The sequence below is a fragment of the Gavialis gangeticus genome, unplaced genomic scaffold, assembly GCF_001723915.1.
Source record: "Gavialis gangeticus isolate Ggan-Ray unplaced genomic scaffold, GavGan_comp1, whole genome shotgun sequence".
NCBI lineage: Eukaryota > Metazoa > Chordata > Crocodylia > Gavialidae > Gavialis > Gavialis gangeticus.
Genome location: NW_017728993.1, coordinates 25,583,674 through 25,594,918, shown reverse-complemented (window position 1 = coordinate 25,594,918; position 11,245 = coordinate 25,583,674). Strand labels below are relative to the sequence as shown.

The 11,245-nt window shown below is 44.3% G+C and overlaps 1 protein-coding gene across 2 annotated transcripts in view; it reads right to left on the bottom strand.

Moving 5' to 3' along the window:
* TESK2 (testis-specific kinase 2) overlaps positions 1 to 11,245 on the bottom strand; it is a 147,746-nt gene that overhangs the window by 106,049 nt on the left and 30,452 nt on the right. The gene's annotated exons all lie outside the window — the stretch shown is intronic.

Here is an 11,245-nt window from a genome sequence, read left to right as displayed (position 1 = left end):
GGTTTGTGGTGCATTACAGCATTAGCCTGAGTCAGGACCTGCTGGGCTACATAGGGTATTCTGCTGCGGTTTTGCTTCCTTTGCAAGCTTCTGCTACTTTTAAATAAAATACATTAATCAGCAGAGGGAAGGGATGTATAATTGCTCTGTGGCATTCTTGTGCGTGCACTCGGATGAATTGCTGATGTATGCACTTCACATAGGGAGGCTTGATGTCTCCATGCAGGGTTTGTTACACGTGGAGTTTTACAAACAGCAGCACCTTGGCTGTGGGGTGAGGGGAATCAAAGAGAAACTTTATTTTTCTAACCAGGCAAATAGTGTGAATTTAAATGAAGTGGTAAGGGAGATTTCAGCTCACTGTGCTGGGAGCTTTTGGCTTGCAGGGACTAACCTTTCATCTTGGAGCCCACCTGGAATCCCCCAGGACCTGGAGTGGTGCATCACCCACCCAGGCTTAGAGTGGAGAGTGGCAGGGCACTGGACTCCCCGAAACACTGGAAGGAAATCTGCTGGCGAACTATGCCTCCCACACAAGGCCTCCAGAGCCTGTGGAACCTGGACTGGCAGACCTGGAGGCTACAGTGCATGCGGAGAAGGGAGGTAGAAAGGGGAGGGTCAATGTGGGAGGAGAAGCAGACAAGCAGCAGCTTGGATAGAGGATTGCTCTCCCAGCAAGGATATCTGTCTATTCACCTCCATCTGCTGCCTCAGCACCTCCTGTCCATTCCTACAGCCCACAGTCATAGCAAAGCTCTGTTCCTTCACAGCCTCTTCCTTTCCACGGTGAACCCTCCCCCTGCCAGCTGCCTGTACCCACAGGGTCCTCTCTCAGCTCCTCCCTCTTTTCTGAGGAACAGTGGAAGATGCATGCAGAACTTCAGGCTGGTTCTCCAAACACGTCCTTTCTATTCTTCATCGTTCAGGCTGCACTGGAGCAGAGAGAAAAACTTCATCCACCAATTTTGGGGTGCTATCCCCAGGGTCTCTGCCCACTCGCGACACTCTGGAGACAGCACCTCCCTGGCTCAAAAGAGACTATATTCGTGGCTGCATGGCCAACTGGCCGCAACGCAGGCCACGTTGAAGCCTTGTGGTGCTGCATTTCATTTCAGCATGGGGCCAGGTCTCTTAAGAGCAGATTTGGGACATGGCCTGAAGCAGGGTTGAGAAGGCACTGCCACAACCATCAGTGCCTGCATTCTGGCTTCAGGAGGATGTACATGGTGAATGAAAGTTTTTACCATGAGATGAAATGGCAACACAGCTATCCATTTATGAACATTAAAAGGGAAACCAGGAAGCAACACATTGCGGTCATTCACCAAAATGCAACTTTCTGGTATTCTGCATAGCTGGAGGGACCTAGCCACTTATTCAGGAGCTAGGGAGAGGGCAGCCTTAAAAGTTCTTTTTCTATCATCTCTGCAACGTGTTGTAAGTACTGAGGAAATCAGCAGTACTAGTGCCTTGTAAACTGCACTATGCAACATGCTGTCTAGATACAGCTTGCTTATGGTTACATTATGGTTCCTAACAGAACAGGAAAATGCATTTATGATGCTTTACTGATAGAAGTGCCCACAGTTCATTGATAAAAATCCCTTTGTAAGGTTCTCCTGAGAAAAACCTCTTGAAATTGGCACTGATTAGACAATTTCTTGCTGGCATACAGCATTATGTTAATGAAGTTAGTGTCCAGCCTGATCCAAAAGGTGCTGGTTATTTTATAAACGCGAATGCTAAATGCCTGGCTCTCAAACACATTATGAGGACAGGCTATTCTCCCCCTGCAGTACGGTGCAGTTAAGTGGCAAGTACGTGGCATATTTGGGGATGAAGACAGAGACACTGGTGGGACAGGAGAAGCAGCTAGTTAATAAGACTACTAGAATTACTGGCGTGAACGCGCAAGAGGTAAGAGGTTTGTTTGAAAGGAAGATGTGAGAGAGAGTACTGGGATAGAAGTGGGAAGGAAAGACTGCCTGGCCATTGCAGAGTAGGCAGCCTCTCTAGTGCATTGCTACCGACTGTGGCCAGTCCTCTGAGCAAGTGGAAGGAGACTATAGGTAAAGAAAGAGGACAGAAGGCAAAAGATACTGCTCATATCTGCCCAAGAAAGCAGCATCCAGTACCTGGAATAAAGCAAACACCTGTCATATCTTGGCAAGCAATACCACTCACTTATAATAAAAAAGACAGATGCAATGATGCTTGCCAGTGCTGCTTACAGCCTGACTGTGCTCAGGGCCAAAAGGCTGCTGACAACTGGGGCAGGACCGTTTACCTGAGCCCTGTATGCATGCAGCATCTTGGCCAGACTCCAGTGCATCAGTGTTCCTGGCTGCCAGGCAGGAGTAAGCTGTGTAGTCCTTTGCATCTTCTCTATCAGTCATGCCCAAAGGAAAGGGAAGGTCTGTGCCAGCACCTTGTGCCAAAATCCAGTCTAAGTCTTCATAATATGGACAGGTGGCTGGTGTGCCATCAGCTGCCTTGTTTTAATCCTGAACCTGCAGGCATGCCCATGATTTGGGCACAGTTCCACATGACATCCTGGTTGTGACCTTGCTTGGTCAATGCCATAGCAGTTCCCTGTACTTTCACCTCTCTCCCGAGGGCAAGGAGATGCAGGACTGCAGCACAGGTCCAACTGGAAGCATGGCAAGCACAGCAAAGGGCTAGCTAGAGAGATTCTTGGAGTCCAAAGAGAGGCAAACCCCGAATGCATACTAGCTTTGAAAACAGAAAGGTACACCATGACCACAGAGCAGCAGGGGTCCCACAGGTAAACAGGCGCATGAGTGAAGGCAGAAACAGCATGAGAAAACCACTGACAGATCACCTGAACACTATGGAGGACAGAGGTCATCATATTAATGTAACTATAACATACGTAACTCTGATGGGAACTTACTCCCCATACTGACAGGAAGCAAATCTCAGAAGCAATTTACCAGTTCAAAGCAGTGCTGCCCCATGTACAACTAACTGTCATTCAAACAATCAGTTTTGCATCAGTGCAAACAAGTCCTAAACCTGATCCCCACATTATCAATTGGGGGGGAGGAGAAAGAGAGAGAGAAAAAAAAAAAAGTCAGCAATATTCTCCAAGGCTCCATTCCTGCTTCAAATCCTCTGTAAATATTTAAAAATTTCACTTATTAAAGCTTTGCCTTTTTATAAGGACTTTCATATATATATTTCCAAAGAGTGCATCTTTAATGTCAAAATTTATGCTTTGCATTCATTAATTCTTTATCCCTTTTCATAAAAAGGAAGCCAAACCATTTTTAGAGATTATTAAATACTCTCTCACGTAAAAACTGTCAAAGCTTTTTGTAAATGCAGACATTAAGAAAACCAACTAAGCCAAGGAGAAGGAGCAGAATTCACATGGGGGAAGGGAATGACAGATGTGTGTGCATAGACACCTGACTTACCTTCCCAAAGCCAAGCTGACTCAGACTTAATTTGACCTCTTCCAGGCATGTCCTTAAGATAAGTCTTAAGAACACATCCTAAAGGTGAAATCAGATCGATACATTTACAGGTCTCAGCTTTTCCTGTGGCTTCTCATTAACTACACATTCTTCCCTAGTCAGTTAATACCTCAGCAACAAAAGGCTATTAACCATCTCTATTGCCAATGCCTCCTCTTGCATTCTTTACTGGCATCCACAGTAGTTCTCCAAAGCTGAGTTTACTCCTTCCACTTCCTTTTGCCTTCCCCTTCTCCAGCTCCCTATTTCCCCACCTCACCACCTTTTAGAACACCTGCCACAACTCACCAGCACCATATGCCTGTTCCCGCTCTACCCCAACTCACGTGTCTCACCAAATCATGGGACTTCCTTATCGTTAGTCACCAACATCCATTCCCACCCTACTCTCCCACTGCTAGACTTCATCTGCAGACAGCCCAGCTCGCCTGCGAATCCAATCGCCACTACATCCAAAGTACCACAGTGCTCTTCCTCTCCACAGCCTGAATTCTCCTTCTCTCTCTGAATCTCTCTCCTCTTTCAGAGGCACCTTTGCATCGGGGCAGAAGGGCTCAGTGAAAACTATACCCCCAAAAAAACTTTAAGAAAGTCTTGTCATAAAACAGCAGCAATCTGGACCAGAGTGACACAGCCCACATCTTGCATGTGGATGAATCTTCTTTTACTTAAGCAAGCATTGCTGGCATCTCAATGGCAGAAGCTGTCAAATGATGGGCCAACCCTGAAAGTACAAGTTTCGATTGTATAAGTGTTCTTTTCCTTTAACTCCTGCCACCCCTTATTCTAACTTGTTAGATTTCCCTTAGTTTTCCAAAACCAAGATTTTTTTCCCCCTTTATAAACAAGTGTTTCACTTTCCCAATTTTCTTAATGGTGCCAGATAAACAGAACAAGGAGCAACAGTCTTAGGTTGCAGCAAGGGAAGTGTAGGTTAAATATTAGGAAAAATTTCTCACCAGGAGGGTACTAAAGCAGTAGAACAGGTTACCCAGAGAGGTGGTGGAGTCTCCATCCTTGGACATTTTTAAGACCCAGTGGACACATCTACATGAAATACTTTGACGGCAGTAGAGCAATTCTACTGTGCATTAGCATGGTAGGCAAAAACCCATGCTAATGCACAGCAGAATTAGTCTACTGGGCATTAGTGTCACCAAAAAAGCATGTGCCAGCGCTAATGCGCAGTGGCGCCAATTACAGCACATTAAGGTAGTACCTATAATTATAGGTAATAAACTTAGTGTGCTATAATTATAGCGCATTCATGAATGTATAGACACACCCAGGTACACAAAGCCTTGGCTGGGATGAAATATCTGGGCACAGTCCTTCTTTGAGCAGGGGGCTGAACCAGATGACCTCCTGAGGTCCCTTCTACCCTTAATTTTCTATGATTTAAGAAACATTCCAGTTTACCCCTATACACAGGTTCCTTTAAATCAGGTTGTCCAGCCTGGATGCAGCCAGAGGCCACACGTGGCCCACGCTACAAAGGCAGCCCCATGGGAACCCTCACTGGGCAGAACCCCCCTTACTGTACAGGTGGCACATGGAGCCCTGAGCTCTCTCCCACTGCACAGCAGTGGGAGAGGTGGCCACCAGCATCTTTGGACATCCATACCTTATAATACAAGTTCTTCAAGACCACCATTTCTCAGGTTACAAAGGAAGATGACACTAGGGTAGTCTGGGTGCCAAGTATGAGTTTATTAAAACTAAGTTACTCCAAGAAAAAAGAAGTAGTAACATTGGCTTAGGATGGTTTTCATACTGATTAGTTGTTATACTAACACCGCTACTTCCAATTCTTCAGAGGGAGGGAAATGCATGCACGAGAGAACAATGCTTTCCCAACCAAAACCAATTGGAATTGCATCATTAGGACTTAAAACACACGTTCAGAAGTAATTCCAAATACTGCCCCCTCATAAAACACAGATAGAACAGATTCAAAATTGCTGCAGATTTCTACCATTGATTTTTTTGAGAGAGAACCTACTCTGCATTTTAAGGGTTTTGTCTCTAAGAAGTCTTTCTAGTACCACAATAGATGTGCTAGTGGGAATGGAGTTAAAGCCAAGTTATGTTATATTCTGAAAGGTAATACGTTGAGATGATATACTGTATATTATAAAGATCAAATAAGTTTATCCTAATGTAATCTTTGTCAAACCAAGCAAAAATTTACAGCAAATGAAAAACTTGTATAGTTTGTTACTTTTAAAATTCATTTATTCATTCATTATATGAAAAAAATCCCTTCATGTTTCTTCTGTGTTATTTTATCTCCATCGCACACTAGAAATTCAGAACTGGAATATGGACTACAATATCTGTATGTGCCATTTACTGATAAGAACCTGCATTTTTCCCCATCATTAGTTTGTTCTTGATCAAAATCATTAAGACTGTTGTAACTTTTTGCTTTTATGAGGAGAAAGCATACAGTCTTATCAAAGGAGTACTGGCCCAGAGTTTGAGATCAGATCTATGTAGACACAGCATGGCCAGCGCTCCAGAGAAGTTCACTCATTTTATTGCTATTTCAGCAGAGTAGGAAAGGAAAGCAGGGCTGGAAGGGACCTTGCAAGGTCATCTAGTACCATTATATAAAGCCACACTGAACCTCCTATGGGCAAGTTCAGAGATGCACACAATTTAACAGTGTCAGCAAACAGTGCCCACAGTGGCAAGCAAAGAAAAAAAGTAATAAAGGGAGTTTATTTCTTTATTGTGCTTTAGAAGTCATGATACAGCTATAAGGCAGGCAACAAAAGTATGTTGAAACAGAGTTCAGGTGTGGACTCTGTCCTGCACTAAAACCAGCTCTCACCAAGAGGCCTTGGGCACAGTAATTCATCTCTGTACTTCTAGTCTTCCTACCCCCATCAGGAAAATGAAGAGGATCAAGCTCATCTGCTTGCAAGGGGAGCTATGAGCTTTACCTTCATAGACCACTTTTGCATAGTACTTGCATATCTTCATGAGGAACCACAAGAGAGACAAGAACTTAATCTTCGCCACCCAAACGCTAAATATTACCTGGTAATTATTCCCTTTATGGCTCGGATTTTATAATGCACAGCTAATACATTTCCATTAAACTACAATGTTTTCTAAGCCTGTTTAAAAATTAAATAGAATAAAAATAACCATACAAAGCCTGGAGCACAATTTGAGATAGAAGACTCCATGATCTGTCTCTTCAGTCTTTTGGATCACATTATATGTTGCATCTGGTACTCTAACCCCTTCCTGCTGCATAAGTGACCTGTTGGTCACAAGTTACCCAAAATAATATCTGCTGATTTCCTTTCTAGAATCTTCATGGGGAACTTGAAGAAACATTTCTAGCAAAAAAATGTCTTGACAGCATTTTTTTCCTCTCACCAAGTTCTGTTTTTATGATTGAAAACTTGCTAAGAAGCTTCTCCTTACACTTCATCCTAACAGGCTCTGTTCAGGATGCCAGGGAAGTGCCTATGGTAGAATTCAAACTGCATTTATGACTTTGCCACAGCTTTAAATAAGAGGAGATTTGGGGTACAAGAGTACCATTTTTGGTTACTGGGAAATACAGTAAGGAAAAAAATATCTATGTACCAATAATCTGATGCATCTAAAAGCCCTTCCTGAAGTGCTTCCAGTACTGCTACAAAAGGTACTTAATATTTAAAATGCAATGAATAATCTCCTAATAGACCTTAAGTGAAAGTATTTGTCTGATTCAGTGTCCAAGGGGCAGAATTTGACAGAGCACTGTTATTTATTCACAAAGCTCCAAAGGTTATAAATAGTTAAACTTACTTTTCCAAGACATCGCCTGGGGTGTCCTGTAGCTTCCAGTGTTGTGTTTTACTTACTGAAGTGAGGGGAGAGCAACTAAGACAGTAACACAATCGCTCACATCTAAGTGACAGTAGTCGGCTCTGATCAACGTTCCTGTAACGTTAATAGCTAGTCAGAGACGTGCACCAGCCTCAGAGGCAGACCAACATCAACCAGGACCCCCTGCTCGCTCCCCAGCTTTAACCATGAAAACTCCCACAACTCTCCTACCCCCCGCCTCCCCCGAGAGACCAACAGAAGGAGGCTTAGCCAAAATCCCAGGCAAGACAAAAAGGTCTCCACATGTGCTGAAGGCAGAGAAGGGGAGTGGCCATCATGACTAACAGTTTAGGAGAAGCAACATCACTGGGTTTTTTGGAAATTACTGTCTCACTTCACTGCCATATCTGCTGATAGGGAGAAGTTATGGCTATCCCAGATGCTTAGGCTGAGGGCGGCATGGTTTTAAAAGTTACAGCTCTCTGAAGTAGTTTCTTTTAACTTTTATTTCTAGATTGGTTGGGGCACAAACCAGCTTTCTTGCAGGAGAACGCTGGTTTATGAGTAGGACTAATTTGCTTACTTCTAATTGCTCCTAATTAGGATCTAATTCTAATTGCTCCTAATTTTCTATCATTCTCTGACTACATCAGTACAGCCCACCATCTGATGTGGAACAGACAAGTGGCAACAGAGAATCAGGTTAGATATTAGAAAGACTTTCCACCTAGAGTGGTTAGCCCAGGACAGGCTACCCATGGAGGGAAAACACAGACATGGACCATGCAAAGGAAACAAACCAAAAGAAAGGGGAGAGAGGATAGATAATTTATTTCAGTCACAGTAATCTTTGGTCTTGTAATTCAAGCAAATTCAAAATTGTCCATAGCAAAATGGATTTCATGCTGAAAATGAGTTTCCAAGACACTGCACGCAAACGCAGCAGATCTGTTACTTGGTGGCTGCTTTTAAAGCAAGTACCAGAGTGACCAAGTAGACTACTGAATGCACACTGTAGTAACCTCTCTCCCTGCTTTCATGATCCAACATGGTAAGAAAAGCAAAAAAAAAAAAAGCATTGTGCCACTTCTCCTCCCCTCCCCTGCTTTACTCTGTTCCCAGTCTCTCTCCTTGTTTCTTCAAGAAGAGCCATCTTAGACTACCACAGGTGTTTAAGACCAAGCCTCAGGACCTAAAGGCACAGATATTTGACGGAATGAAACTAAGGCTTGTTACAGCATCCAAGGTGCCCCCCAATGGTCACAGCGGCCTGGGGACTGACCTAACTTGAAACTGTTTAGGAAAGAACAGCTGCTTAAGTAACTGTTTTGTTGGAGACTTCTTGCCCACATGGACTCCACTCTGTGCATGTGCCTGTGCATGGGAAATTAGATTCTTCTGGACAGCAGCATTCACTGGAGCTTTGCATGCACCCTAGATATTCTTCAGCTCTCCACCCAAGTATGCCAATGGGTCAGCAGACCCAACCAGCACTTAGTTCCTTTGCCAAAACTGAAGCCCAGGGGAGCAAGGATCAATAAAAGCAGAAGCAGGGGGCAAAGATGGCAGGTGAGGAAATCCATCAGGACGTCATGTCCTGAAGAACCAGATCCTCATGGTCAGTAACTTCTTATTGCAAGGGACCATATAACAAAGTAGGAGCAAAAGCACTCAACCTACAGGAGAGGGCTTGGTACCTCCTTCGGCCCATTACTCGTTGAGGCCAGCATCTACTTCAGCCACATCTAGTCTTCTGCAGGCTCCAAGGGGCCCTCATTTACAGACAAGGCGAGTCTGGCAGGCATGATGGAGCAGAAGGCATCCAGAAGTCTGGAGACAGACACACTAAGTACCAATACACCGGGCACCATCAAGCACTGTCCTGAGACCAATGAGGTTTATAGATCATCATCACTGCAAGTTCTCTCTTTTGGATGAGCCATAGATCTGAGACTATGTTAAACAGCCCATGACAATTAAAAAAAGTAAAAGGTCTTAGCTCCAGAGGCCTGGCCAAATTCCTCAATATCCTCTCTATAAAGCAGTGTACTTCATTGCCTGCTCTAAATTCTTGTGGTGCAGCACTGCTGTTAAATGAGAGCTATTTCAGTGGTGGGTGAAGCAATCCCTCAGTATCATTTCCTCATTTCAAAACAGGTTATGGAGCTACTATAGGGAGGGAAGTCTGAAGAAAAAAAAAGGCTATATTCAGTTCAAGGTGCACCCAGATCAAGCAGAATACATATCAGGTCCCTTCTTCAAGAAATACTTCAATAAACTGGCAATAGCTCTTTACTTGCTTGGTTTTTGTGCATCCTTTGGCCCATAAAAACTGTGCCAAAAAAGGTCAAAGTTGCAAGCAAGAGCCAAGCAGAACTTCAACTCAATATAGAAAAACTGCAGAAAGGCAAACACACAAACACACTGTTTTCAGCCAGAACCTGCTCACCTTACACCCCTCTCCCACTTTAGGCTGCAGATGTTTCCTGGCCTCCACTGCATAAAGCAAAGAAGCCAGATGAAAAACCTTCAACTAAAAATGGGAGAACTGTCTGAGAAAAAGATTGCTGGAGTCAAGACTAAATTTGCTCAAGCTGCTGGTAGTTACGGGACAGACTTGTACTGCTACTTACAGCGTTGATCAGGCCAGAAAGGAGCACAGTAATCTAGTCTGACGCCCTCTATAAATACATACCATTACAGTTCAGGCCAGTTACTCCTGTACTGAACTCAGTGTGTCTGACTATTGGTAGATCCTCCTCCTCAAAGTCATCCAAGCTTGATTTGAAGACAGAGAATCCACTGCTTCACTTCATGTTTGTTCCAGTGATTGCTCACATTTCACCACTATAAACTAGAAATTGGGTGCATGTTTAACTGGCCTAAATTCAGTTTCTAGCCAGTTTCTCATTATGGCTTTATCTGTTTAATTAAGAAGCCCTGTAGTCATCGGCAATCCCTCAATTTGAGGATGATCTCTACCATGGCTCATTGATGGGTCTTAAGATGACTTAAGAGTCCAAACCATTGATCCACAGATCTGTCCACAGAAGTTGCAGGCCTTTCCACAGGCTGCAGGCTGGGATTCCTCTCCCTTTCCTGCCTCTTCTCTCTTCTCTGCTTCGCGGGCAAGACACTTTACCTTGAAACTGGCTGATGCTTAGTTGAGGTTGCAGGATCACTGAACTCAGTTGGCACACAGCTCCTTCTAATTCAGCATGTGTTTTCTTGACGTATGCCTCCAACATGTCCTTGTAGCATTTCCTCTGGCTACTGCGAGATCTCAGGCATTACTACGCTGGGAGCAAAGCACTTGTTTTGGGAGTCAAAGTTAGGCATCTGCACACAACGTCCTGTCCGGTGAAGTCGGTACTTGAAGATCACTAACTCAGTGCTGGTAACAATGGCTTCAGCAAGGAAGCTCGTGTTTGTGGGGCAATTTCTGTTGTGGAGGATTTTCCCCAAGGCATCATTGACGATACCGCTCCAGGCTCAAAGGTAGATCACCCATGTTTCACAGCCATAGAGGAGGGCAACTGCATTGTAGACCTGGATCTTTACCTCTTTCTGGAAATTGTGATGAATAAAAAGAAAAAAACCACAAAAGCAGTTTCCCAGAGGAAGCCCTTTATAGTTTCATAGTTTCTAGGGTCGGAAGGGTCCTGAGTAGATCATCTAGTCCTGCCATGGCAGGAAAGAGTACTGGGGTCAAACAACCCCAGCAAGGTGTTCATCTAACCTCTTCTTAAAAACTCCCAGGGTAGGAGCCTGCACCACTTCTCTTGGAAGTTGGTTCCAGATCCTGGCCGCCCTGACTGTGAAGTCGCACCTCCTGATATCTAGCCTAAATTATTCCTGGTCACTCCTGGCAGTGCTCGGGGGAACAGGGACTTCCCCAGTGCCTCCTGGTCCCC